Source organism: Salvia miltiorrhiza, chromosome 2, assembly GCF_028751815.1.
Source record: "Salvia miltiorrhiza cultivar Shanhuang (shh) chromosome 2, IMPLAD_Smil_shh, whole genome shotgun sequence".
Lineage (NCBI taxonomy): Eukaryota > Viridiplantae > Streptophyta > Magnoliopsida > Lamiales > Lamiaceae > Salvia > Salvia miltiorrhiza.
The window spans coordinates 14,914,124-14,927,787 of record NC_080388.1 but is presented as its reverse complement, the minus strand read 5'-3'; positions in this window follow the sequence as shown (position 1 = coordinate 14,927,787).

The window sequence follows — 13,664 nt, the reverse complement described above, 5'->3', positions numbered from 1 at the left end:
TGAATATTATTCAATAATATAAATGTTAATATGATATAGGTCTACGTAACATGTTAAACTAAAATGAAAAATTATATTAAAGAGGACTTTCATCCACCCTAACATGATTTAGCAAAATATATATTCGAAAAGTTGTCAAATGAACTTGAAAAATAATGTGTTATAATTATGAATAGCAATCGGGTGTAGCAGGCACGGATAGTGGCTATCCATGCCCGTACCCGCAAGTGAAAATCTTCGGCCACCCGACCCGTGACCCGTGACCCGTGACCCGCGACGGGTACTCTCTGCCACCCACACCCATCACCCGCAGATACCCGCCATCTGTCGGGTATTTGCTAACCCGCTACTAGTCGGATACCTGTCACCCGTGAACCAAAATTTAAATCTAAATTAATAACAAATTTAACACGGAAAAATAAAATTAACTTCATGTTGAGTTATGCACCCCACATATAAAGCCCATATCCCATGTGAGAAATAAGATGGAACTATTAAATATCCTTCTGCCTAATATTTGATGAGAATGGAAAAATTGATGATCGAGAGTGGGTGAGTTTAAACATCGTGTTTTAAAAAAAAAATTAGTAATGTGGTTGTGTTGTTTCATTCACTTTTTCAAAAAAAAAAAAATTGGTAAAAAATCCACTATTTTCTGCCAAATGATAAAAGTCAATTAATGTGGTTCATTGCTTCACAATAGACGACATCAGGAAAATCATAATTCTTGTAGTCCAAATGTGGTATAGCGGCTCTTGACACAAGTCTTTTGGCCTTTGTCAACCTATCCTCAACGAACACAGCTGCTCTAACAACCATTGCAACATCAATATCTTCTTCTTCAGTCTCATCTTCAGTATCTTATTTCTCTCCAACAAAAGATAAATGTTATATATCAGTCAGACTTCAGATAATCACAACAACAAAAATCTAAACCAAAACATGAAACCCACGATGCAAACGTAGCTGAATCTAGTCAATCTCTATGGCTATCTCAAGTGTCTTACCATCGACTTCAACAGCAGGTATGTTTGCATGCAATTGAGGTGGCAAATAGTAGGTATTCCTGAGGATGAAGACTCTGAGCCTAACACCCTTCGGGCCTGACTCCATCTACTCAAAGATGCAAGCATCACCGTATTCCAGATTGTTATCAGCAACAAAGCTGCTCCACCCAGTAGTCTCAAGTTACAGTGTTATAATATGCCCCCCACCCCAACCCCTCCATCACTCACCCCAAAATATATACATACAAATATATATATTTATATATAAGTGTGTGTGTAATGTGAAATTAAGAATACATATAAATGCTCAAACTTAAAAAAGAATATATATATATATATATATATATATATATATATATACTGCTCATATTAAATAATGGAATAATATAGTAGAAAAAAGAAAATATTTGGCAAAGTAAAAATATTGCACTCATATCAAAAAATAAAAATAAAAATGAAGAACATATTGGTTGTCACTTTCTGTACTACACAATTGCTTTGAGAAACATATTTGTGCCCTGCAAAGATATTAAATGCATGATAAGCAAAAAGAAATCTGTAAGAATTAAAGAAGTGTAGAAAAATAAATAGAGACTGAAAAATATCACAAAGGAAGCTAATTGAGCATTCTTACAGTAGCTGTATAAAGCAATGAGTAATGAGACTTTTATACCACGACGATACCAATGATGGATTACAGGAGGACTTATTGTTGTACTTAAGAGAACTGGACATTTATGACAAAATTAGAATATTTCCACCAATCGCACATCACAAAGTGAATCAAGCAGAATCTTTCATGTTACTCCATCCGTGGAAAGTCTTTTAAGCTTAATTACCTTGCAACTCATGTGAAATCATGGTAGTATATACATACTTCTTCCTTCAAGTTCCCATATTAAATGAAAACTCGTAATATATATCTAGAGTTCCTTACAGTTGGGTCCCCTGAGGGTTGAAAGGACAGATGGAGGGGGGGGGAATACACATGTAGGCTATTTTCGAAATAAGGTTACTTAAAACCAACACCTTTGTTCTGAATGACAGTTTGACTACTTTGAATATGCACGCTTCAGTTGACAAGGGGTGGCGACTGATACTGAAACAGAGGTTCAGTGGGTGACTTCAGTTAATTGAGTTGGTCAATTAACTTTCGTCCAAGTAAAGCTTCAGTCGTAAGTAAAACAGAGTAGAGTTACTTGTTCAACTAACTATCGAAAGATTGATCAGTTAAACCTATAACTCTAGCAGCGGAATATTAAACTTAGTGAAATAGATTTTCTTCACAGAGAATCCCTTAGTTACTCTTTTCAGTTAGTCAGTATTAGAGAAATAGAGATATGCGCAAATACTGAATATAAAAGTAAGTAAGAGCACAAAGGATTTTTACGTGGTTCGAAAAATAACGTTCCTACATCCACGGCCAGATGATTAGTCTGAGAAACACTCTGGGCATGTGCTTACGGGTGCAACGCAAATCTATCTGCAATGCTTACGGGTGCAAAGCAACCTATACAGAAAGGAAACTCCTTACAGGAACCAACTCATTGAGTTGGATTTACACACTTAGCTTATCGGGTTGCTAAGTAACCTAACTGTTTAGTTTACTGGTACTAAACAACCACTGAGCTTGGTCTAAGTCTCAAGCTCGATTGCAAACACTCTTCTCGCTCTTTTGAAAAGGGGTATTGTAATATACCAATTAGGATTACTAAGTACAAAATCTCAAGTAATTGGTAACTAGGCTAGTGATATATCTATGTGAAAATTCTAGTTACAATAAGAGAGTTTAAGTAATCAGTGAAACTGATTTTACAACATTTAAATCCTCTCTTCATTGATTCAAAACTTAAGAAATTTTGAGCTCTATTTGATTTTCTGATGTAGCTTTGGCATTGAGGATTGAATCGGTATCTTCTCTTTTTCTTCTCTTCTCTATCTCTTTACTTCGACCAAATTTGGGACAACAAAAGTTTTAATTCATCATGGGTAGAGACACTATTGATGAGATAATAACCTCTATAAGAAATGCTGATATGGATAGAAAAAGAGTTGTTCGCATAGCATCTACTAATATTATCGAAAATATTGTTAAAATACTTTTCCGAGAAGGTTTTATCAAAAACGTCAGAAAACATCGAGAAAAAAATAAAAAACAATTGGTTTTAACCCTGCGACATAGCAAGAATAGGAAAAGACCCGTTGGCGGAGATCTTCTGATCTATTTATAGGTGTCTCTGAGGAATAGATCCGTTGGCGGAGATCTTCTTCTTCAAATCCTATCGTTGGGAGATAACGTCTCTTTTCTGGCTCAGGTACAAGGACATCTTCTTTTGAAGTCAACGCTTCTGACTTCTTCATTAACTGCGGCGTGTCTTGGAATTTATTCACGTAACCTTTCTTTCTTCAGTCATTCTTGATGCAGTTTCCTTTAGTAAGGAGCTTTCAGTTGAGTCTTCATATTTCGCTTGTTCTAGACTCGTATGGAGTCTTTTTGTCAAACACTTCTTCAGTAGGGATGATGTCTTCAGTTATTTCAGCTTTCTAGATCCTTCAAGCTAAAGACAGTTAGGATCATAGGAGCATCATCAGCTAGAGTGTACCTTTGTGTGGTTTTGGTATCATCAAAACATAAGGGTTTAAATATATCTTTCTTTTCACAATAATTTCTCCCTTTTTTCATGATGCCAAAACCTTGCCTGAAAAATTCTAAAGTACAGGCAACTCATGTGACTGAAAATTATAAACAGAACACAAAAGAAAGTATGCCAGACGTTTTGACAATCAATGGTAATAGGAGACAAAAGAGCTTATATTCAAATGAATAGAAGAGAATGCTTATCAAAGAGTACATTGCACTTAGTAGGTGAGAAATTTTTCTTACTGCCTAAGGAAATTGTACAAGCAAACCTATAAACTCTACGGTTTAACGTGGTAGAGTTGGTAGAGGACATTTCTCCGTTGAGCGTAGAGTTCTGGATAAGTGATTCTCCACATTTCACTGATACTTCGTACTTCTCGTTCAATAATGACTCTGTCAGTGAGTCCTTTTCGTCATGGAGATGTGATGTTGTTGAGAAGCGGAGGAGGAACAAAGGCCATCTTAGCTGCTTTCCTTGCTTGTTCCAGCCGTTTGAACTGAGCTTGATCATCCCGATTTCTCATGAAGAATTTCCAAGCATCATGCTGATGTTTCTTCTGGTTGAACTTGACAGCTATGAACCACTTGGTGAATATTTCTTTTATTCTTATCCACCAGTCGCTTATCTCTTTTGGAACCCAGGTATCAGGGTTCTTCAATTGATTTCCATGAAGATGGAAAATCAGAAGTCTTGAGTCCCGATAAGCTTGAAGTTCTTGATGTAGCCTCGGTGTGAATGGTGAGGCAATCTTGCCTAGTTCCAATCGTCTCTTTGACAGATATGGGCTCTCCTCATCATCACTCATTTGCCTCTTCTTCCGTTGATCTTGAGATGTAGACTTGTAGGCCATTCCAGTTTCAATTGAAACTTGATTTTGCTTCCCTTTGTCTTTGGCTCTGAGCTTGGTCTGGATGGACTCCATCATTTCTTCAATTTCTTGAGCTGGAGAATCAAAGCTCTTCGGGGGTCGCAGACTTTCTTTTCTTTTCTCTTCAGTTGAACTTTCATTTATCATTTCCCCATTTTGGCATCATCAAAAAGATGAGCCTCGAGAACCCATTGTAGGTTAGGATATCTTCGTGCATTGCTGGTGTTGGCGTGATCAGCAGTGGACTGTATCTCGTTGACATTTCTTTCTAGAGATTGTAGTCTTTTCTGCATCGGTAGCATCTCTTGCACGGTAAAGGCATGAAGAGCATTTCTAACTGATTGATTAACATCTTGTTCAGTGATGAAGGAAGTAATCTTGTGGCGCAGATGACTGAGCTGTGTGTTGATCTCCATGTACCTCTCAAACTTTCTCTGATTTGCTTCAGTGCGCTCTTGGTTAGCGTACATTACTTGATCAACAAGTTGTGGAAAATTTTCGATGATTGGTAACATGGTCTTGATGTGAGTGTAGAGACTCTCTTGCACTGCTTCTGATCGGTTATCTAAAAATCGTAGGTATTGACCGACCACGCGCTTCTCACTTGCGGAGTCCCTAAAAAGGTCCTCGACAAGGATTTCCACTCTGCGAAGTCTTTGAACTTGTTATGCTGCATATGCGGTCATTTCTTCAAGTTGCCTTTGGAGATCTTTGATCTGTTGTTGTTGCGCTAAGATCAATTTCTCCAGGTAGGACTTCTTCGCCATTTTGAATGGATTGATTGCCTTTGAACTAATGAATTCCCCCTCAGTTGTAGGCATCTCTTCAGCAGCAGGAGTGGATGAGGAGACTTTAGTTGGTTTCTGATTAGTTTCAGTTGAGTCATTGTCTCCTTGGTGTTTCTCAACTGATGATGATTGATCATTAGTTAAGGTTGAGTTGGTCGGCTTTGCCTTGGATGAATAAGTTTCAGTTAGCACATCAGCAGCAACCATTTTACGAGTTTCAGTGGATATATCCTCAGTTGTCATATCCACTGTAGGAACATTAGTTTCAGTCAAGTTCATTCTCGTGTCAGTGTCTTTCATCTTCTGGAGCATCATCCACCTCGTCTTCTTCTTCTTCAGAGGCATCTTCAGTGTCCTCTAAGAACCAGTCGAATGTGCCAACAAGGGCAACATTATCATCCCCATCAGCAGCAGCTTCTGAATGTTGTGCTTCTTCAGTGTCATTGCTTAACTGAAGATTTCTTTGTTTTAATGCAGCCTTTTCGTCAGTGTGCTGCTCATCTTCAGTTTCTTCAGTAACGGTAACATTGTGACCAGTAAGGGCGAGAGTGGATGTTTCTTCTTGATCCACGACCACTTGTCTAACTTGCATTTTCTCCAAAGCATGCAAGTCATCCCACAAGCTCGTGGGGCCAGATCTCCTTAAAGTTCCTGAGTCCATGATGAAAGAGTTGGACTCAGAATTTTTGCTATAGAGACTTTCAGCGCGAATGAGAGCTGATGAACAGTCTGATGAGCACGGTTGAGCAAGGTTTTGGAGAGAGGCTCGTGCCGCAAAGGTTCTTCTCTAGAGCGAAGAATACTGAGCTCTGAGGTTGATGAATTGGAAAGAGAAGAAGCTGACGTATTCGTGAGGAATACTTCAGAGTATGTCTGGTACACTCGAGTGGGAAGTTGATGAGTGTGAAAATACAAGGTAGATATGGGAAGAAGAAATGGTTGCAATTTTGAAGATGATTCCATAGGGTACTGCTGCAACCTTTCCTGTGAGGCTCACCCCACATAGCCTTTGCTCTGCTGATTCTCATTTGGGAGAGAAAAATAGGAAGAATCAGTGAGATGATGGTTGTGAAAAGAGAGATGTAGGGGTGACTTAGCAGATGCATTGGAGATAAACTGCAGCCCTACATCCTGGGAGAATGATTCCTCCAGAACCACTCTTATCTCCAAATCACGTGGAGATGAAAAAGAGGTTTCACAACTCTCCGACTGGGTAGGATACTTCTGCAGAACGGATTGTTCAGCAATCAGAGGGCTTGATATCCCGGGCAGTTTGGACGAAGCTGATTTGTCCTTGGGATGTGCGTGAGGTTGGATTTGCGACCTTGAGATGGTCGTTAGGATCGGCATGATGCCTTCATCCGGATCTCGTTTGGAGCATGCTGCACATGACTGATCTGGATCTTCCATCTTTAATGTTTTCATCATTTGCATTGAGAGGCTTTCATCACGCTTGTTGAGAAGACGCTCTTCTGGCGCTTGTGGATTATAACTCCCTCGAACTGATGTCTTCTTTTCTTCTGGCTTCATGATGATTCCTTTTTCGAGAGAATGAAAGTGATCTCACAAGAATTTCGTGGATATGAAAGGTTAGTCTGATGAGAGAAAATTTTAAAGAGAAATTTTCAGAAGGAAGGAGAATTTTCAAAGTAAGGGAGAGACTAATGAGAAGAGGTAAAAATACATGGTAAGATAGTGAGGAAGGTAAAAAGGCATAAGGGTAAATGATTTGACAAAGGCGGTTCTGATTTGACCATTAAGGCAGAATTAAGAGAATTTTCGCGTCCGCATTAAACAACCGTCTAATACGTGGGCCTAAAAAGGTGGAGCTAGTTAATACGTGCTGACGTGGGTGAACAGTGAAAAGATTTTGAAAATCTTTTTATCTGATAAGTTGCAAAAATGGCGGGTTTTAAAAATATTAAAATAAAATTCGCACATTTTAGTAATTTTTTTTTCAACTTAGCAACAACACTAAGGATATCTGGAATATAGATACTTACTCATCGACTGAATGTTGTAATCAGTCGATACGTCTTATGAAACCCTAGGTGACTTCTTCTGGTTCCCCCTCAACTGATGACGGGGTAGATTTTGACTGATGATTGTTCAGTTGTGGTAACTTGAACTTTCTTTCAGTTAAAGAACTTCTTTAGGTGATTGAAAGATGCAGCTGGTAGATTTGACTTTCATTTATGATCCTTCAGTTGCATTTCTGACACCTTCTAATAGGCCTGGGAAGTTCGGGATCGGGTAATCGGGTACCCGATACCCGACCCGAAAAAAATGGATATCGGGTACCCTATATCCGATTAATTCGGGATCGGGTATTTAGGGGCCGAAATAATCGGGTATCGGGTATACCCGATACCCCCCGATATTTTAATTAATAAATTTTTAACTATTTAATTAAAGTAAATATGAAAACTAAATGACTAAACCCTGGCCCCTATTCTGTTTCGGCGTCCTCCCCAATTCCCAAATCATCCCAATTCCCAAACTCCCAAGTCCCAGCCGGCCCTAATCTCTCACTCCAGAGTCCAGCCCCGCCCGCCGCCCGGCCGCCCCACTCGCCACTCCAGTCTCCAGCCCGGCGTGGGAGGCGGCGCCCCTCGCCAATCGTCCTAGCCTCCCCAGTCCCAAACTCCCACGAGGCCACAACTCCCATCGCGACCCTCGCCTGTGGCCCCAATCAGAAGTCGCCCCGCCGTTCGCCGCCGCAGCAGCCGTGCAGGTGCAGCCTTCGAGCTCCGACGACAGCTTCGACAGGTGAGCTTCTTCTTCTTCTTTTTTTTTTTAAAAAATACAGATTTCAAATTTAGGGTAATTTAGGGTACCCGAGTCGGGTATTAGGGTACCCGATTTCGTTTTCGGGGTCGGGATCGGGTATAGGGTTTTTGTGATTTTCGGGTTCGGGTACCCGATTTTTTCGGGTAAGGTACCCGAACCCAACCCGATTCCCAGGCCTACCTTCTAAAGTGGTTCTTGGTCAGCTCCTGTTTCTTCGGATTTGATGAAGCTTGACTTCTGTGGAGCTAACGTCTTCCGGCTGAATGAGTGTGTGTGAATAGACTTGGAACAATTTGCTCCCTCATTTCTTTGTCGAAACTTGATTATTGGTCATTCCTTCAAGTGTTAGAACAATCTCATCTGGATGACAATAATATGAGAAATCCATTAGAAATAAAAATTTTACAGTTTAGATTTCTTTCTGATGACTGGTCCAGTCATCAGTGTGAGTCGACTTTCTTCTTGACTTCAGTCATTGAGTCGATCTCGGAGAGAGAGAGTTGAAAGAGCGAATTAGTGACTATGACATAAGCACAAAAAACAAACAGATAAAGAGCACATAGCACATACGAAGAGTTTTGTAAAAAAAATTGAAAACTTTGGAAATCTTTTAACAACCCTTTTGAATAAGATCTAGTTCAGTAGAACTTGATCAAAGCAAATTGTTCTTTCGAACAACCTGCTCTGATACCAATTGTTGAATCCCTTGACGGTTGAAAGGACAGGTGTATGGGGTGTATGGGGGGGATGGAAAATACACTTGTATGCTATTTTCGAAATAAGGTTACTTAAAACCAACACCTTTGTTCTGAATGACAGTTTGACTACTTTGAATATGCACGCTTCAGTTGACAAAGGGTGGCAACTGATACTGAAACAGAGGTTCAGTGGGTGACTTCAGTTAATTAAGCTGGTCAATTAACTTTCGTCCAAGTAAAGCTTCAGTCGAAAGTAAAATAGAGTAGAATTACTTATTCAACTGACAATCGAAATATTGATCAGTTAAACCTATAACTCTAGCAGCGGAATATTAAACTTAGTGAAATAGATTTTCTTCACAGAAAATTCCTTAGTTACTCTTTTCAGTTAGTCAGTAATAGAGAAATAGAGATATGCGCAAATACTGAATATAAAAGCAAGTAAGCACATAAAGGATTTTTACGTGGTTCAAAAAACAACGTTCCTACATCCACGGCCAGATGATTAGTCTGAGAAACACTCTAGGCATGTGCTTATGGGTGCACAGCAAACCTAACCACGTGCTTACGGGTGCAATGCAAATCTATCTGCAATGCTTACGGGTGCAAAGCAACCTATACTGAAAGGAAACTCCTTACAGCAACCAACTCATTGAGTTGAATTTACACACTTAGCTTATGGGTGCTAAGTAACCTAACTGTTTAGTTTACTGGTACTAAACAACCACTGAGCTTGGTCTAAGTCTCAAGCTCGATTACAAACACTCTTCTCGCTCTTTTTTTTTTAATATACCAACTAGGATTACTGAGTACAGAATCTCAAGTAATCGGTAACTAGGCTAGTGATTTATCTATGTGAAAATCCTAGTTACAAGAAGAGAGTTTAAGTAATCAGTGAAACTGATTTTACAACATTTAAATCATCTCTTCATCGATTCAATGCTTAAGGAATTTTGAGCTCTATTTGATTTTTTTATGTAGCTTTGGCATTGAGGATTGAATCGGTATCTTCTCTTTTTCTTTTCTTCTCTCTCTCTCTTTACTTCGAGAGATCTTCTGAGCTATTTAAAGGCGTCTCTGAGGAATAGATCCTTTGGCGGAGATCATTTTCTTCAAATCCTACTATTGGGAGATAACGTCTCTTTTCTGGCTCAGGTACAAGGACATCTTCTTTTGAAGTCAATGCTTCTGACTTCTTCATTGACTGTGGCGTGTCTTGGAATTTATTCACGTGGCCTTTCTTTCTTCAGTCATTCTTGATGCAGTTTTCTTTAGTAAGGAGCTTTCAGTTGAGTCTGCATATTCCACTTGTTCTAGACTCGTGTGGAGTCTTTTTGTCAAACACTTCTTCAGTAGGGATGATGTCTTCAGTTATTTTAGCTTTCTTGATCCTTCAAGCTAAAGACAATTAGGATCATAGGAGCATCATCAGCTAGAGTGTACCTTTGGGTGGTTTTGGTATCATCAAAACATAAGGGTTTAAATATATCTTTCTTTTCTCAACACTTACCAATTTAAATAGCAAGTGACGTCAAAACCTTGAGAAAGTCATCCTGGTACCTAACAAATTTGCTTCCCGTAAAGATGAAACCCAATTCTTATTACTTTTCTGATTTGCTGCCCTAACACAAATTGGTTTGACTGGTACATTTTTATAACAACTCTGGTATGTTACAAGGCTGGAAGTCATCCTTATATGTGGAAAGTAGAGTTATCACCTATTATGTAAAGTCATTATATATTTCACTACATTATAGACTGACTTAAAACATGATCGAGTCAATACAACAATCCCATCAAAATTGAAATAAACACAAATCGAAGAAGGATACTTAAATGCATAGATACGCATCAAACTTCAACCGAATCAACTTAAATAATCAATATATCATAATTCCATAGGAACGAAATGAAGAAACATATCTCAATCAAATAGCAAATTGAGTATCACATCGATTTTAGATCAACCAGCTAGACTCGTTCTTCTAACGCTTGTTCCGAAAAACTCTTCGATCAGATCCCGAAAGGGACCGGGATGGGGCAGAATTGACAGCCGACTGAATCAGACCGGGAGAATGGTGGAAGTAGGGCAATTAAGTGGATGCGACAGAATTCATAGTGAACTAATCAGGGCCGACCCTGAAGGCGGGCGTGCATGGGTGACGGCCCAGGGCCCCAAAATATTGAGGGCCCAATTTGTTAATATATCTCATTAATTATAGGCTTTATGTATACTAAAATAATATTAGATAACAAAATTTATTGTCAAAAATTCAAGTTCAATTTAAAATTAATTTCAAATTAATTTGATGATAATTTTGTAACATAATTTTGAGGGCCCAAAATTTTAAATATATCTCATTAATTATAGACTTTATATATACTACTCCCTCCGTCCCACTAGAATTGACATTTTTGAGTTGGGCATGAAGATTAAGAATAAAGGGTGTTGGGTTCAGGAGGGTCACTGAACAGGTGTAGGGGGGAATACTCATGTAGGCTATTTTTCAAAATTCTTTTGTAGTTAACTGAAATTGTATCAACTGATACTGAAGGAGTTTGACTCAGGTCTGTGAGAGACTGATACAGAAGTAACTTCAGTATTTTGACTTCAGTTAAGTTCAGTACTTTGACTGATATCCACAAAGGGCTTCAGTCTGATTTTGAAACAGATGAGTGTTATGAATCTTACCGATTATCCGAAGATTTATCAGTTAGACTAATAACACTAGCAACGAAAAAACTAAACTTAAGAAATAGTCTTTGTGATTAGCACGTAGTCAGGATTTTAGTTTCACTTTGCAATTAGTCAGTTTCAGTTGAAAGGGCGTTTGAGCACAGATAAGAAAATAAAACTGAAAGAGAAAAACAGCAAATGATTTTTACGTGGTTCGGAACAAGTTCCTACGTCCACGGTCAGTTAAACACACTGACAATCACTTTGGGATTGTGGTTGCGGGTGCACAACAAACCTTAAACTGAAAATGCAATTTTCAGTACCAACACACTGGGTTGGATTTCTCGCTCTCTCTTAGCACGCTAAGACACAAATGTCTTTTCCAGCGGGTGGCTAAGATCTCTGGAGTCAGAACACTGGTGTGAACTCCTCTCTACTCAAACTCTCTTTTCTCTCGAGTGAAAAGGGGTTTGAAGTACCAACTAGATTACAGCGAACAGACTCTCTGTAATTGAAAACTTAGGCTTTGGATATTACAGAGTATTTGCCTAAGTGCAATACCCCACCCATTTCTATTAAGTTTATAATTATTTTGAATTTAGATTATGAGACGATTCACGCCGAAAAATGAAAACGTGTTTATAATTTCAACAGTATATTCTACAAAAGCTTTTACAAACTTTAGTTGTTTAAATTTTTATGCATCACATATTTATTTAAATTAAGCATTTAGAGGCATGATTTATTTAACAAAACCCAGAAGAAATATTTTAAATTCAATTCTAGAAAATTTTAATTATCGTATCATTTAAAAGCATGTGAATTTTTTTTAATTGTCAAAATATCTTCCTCATATTCCCTTTACTCAAGGATTACATCGGCCACCATGCCTTCCATCAATAACATGCGCCTAGCCATGCTTTCTCTTTCACTCCAACACACCAACACTGCAGAGAACAACATCATGGCGGTCACCCTCAACACCCCTCTGCCATCTTTCATTTATCAGCCACAATAAACTATTTCTACTCATTCAAAACAAACTCATCTATGAGGATATCTCAAATACATTATGCTGAACTTCAAGAGCTCTACCTCACGGAATCAAGCAAACCAACACAGCCTGAGTCATAGCAAAGCGTACGCATACATCCTTTCAGCGAATATATTTATGCATATCAAACCGAATCAATTTTATTATATAGACAAATATATATATAGGGTTGGGTTCCGGTGGATCCCTATGCTTATAATAGATCCGTAGATCCAAATCTAAATCACACATTTATGACATGTGGCGCATCAAGATGGTGACACGTGGCAAGGCATTTCAAGGCAAAATCTGCAGAGGGGTAAAATTGGAATGTAATTTTTGAAATTAAAAAAAAAATAAAATTAGATTTTCACAAAATAGGTATATTTTAGATGCATAAAGTTTCATACGAGAATGCATGAACTTTCATATAAAAATGCATAAAGTTTCATATAAAAATGCATAAGATTTCACCCCACCCCCCACACCCCTGAACCCCACCCCACCCCAGAACCCCACCCCCACCCACCCCCCACCCCCCAAAAAAAAAATTAATTTTTTTAAAAACTGATTTTCTGACCACTGACCCACCCCTACCTCCCACCCCCCACCCACCCACCCCCCCCCCACAAATTTTTTTTTTTATTTTTTATTTTCTCAAAAACTGATTTTCTGACCACTGACCCCCCCCACCCCACCCCCCAAATTTTTTTTTTTGAAAATCAGTTTTTAAAAAAATAAAAAAAAATTGGGGGGGTGGGGGGTGGGGGTGGGGGTGGGCCAGCAATTAGAAAATCAGTTTTTGAAAAAAAAAATTGGGGGTGGGGTGGGGGGTGGGGTGGCGAAACTACCAGATTTATTAAAATGAAATGCATTTTTTGTATAATTTAATGCATTTTTATGTGAAAACTTTATGCATTTTTGTTTGATTTTATATGCATGTGAAACATGCCTATTTTTGGGGGGTGGTAATGGAGAGGGTTGGGGGTGGTGTGGGCTGGATTGGGGGTGGTATGGGGTGGGGTGGTGAAAATACCAAAATTAGAAAAATTAAATGCATTTTTCTGTTCAAAGTTATGCATTTCATGTGAAAACTTTATGCATCTTTGTGTGAAACTATATGCATCTAAAATATATCTATTTTGAGAAAATTTTAATTAT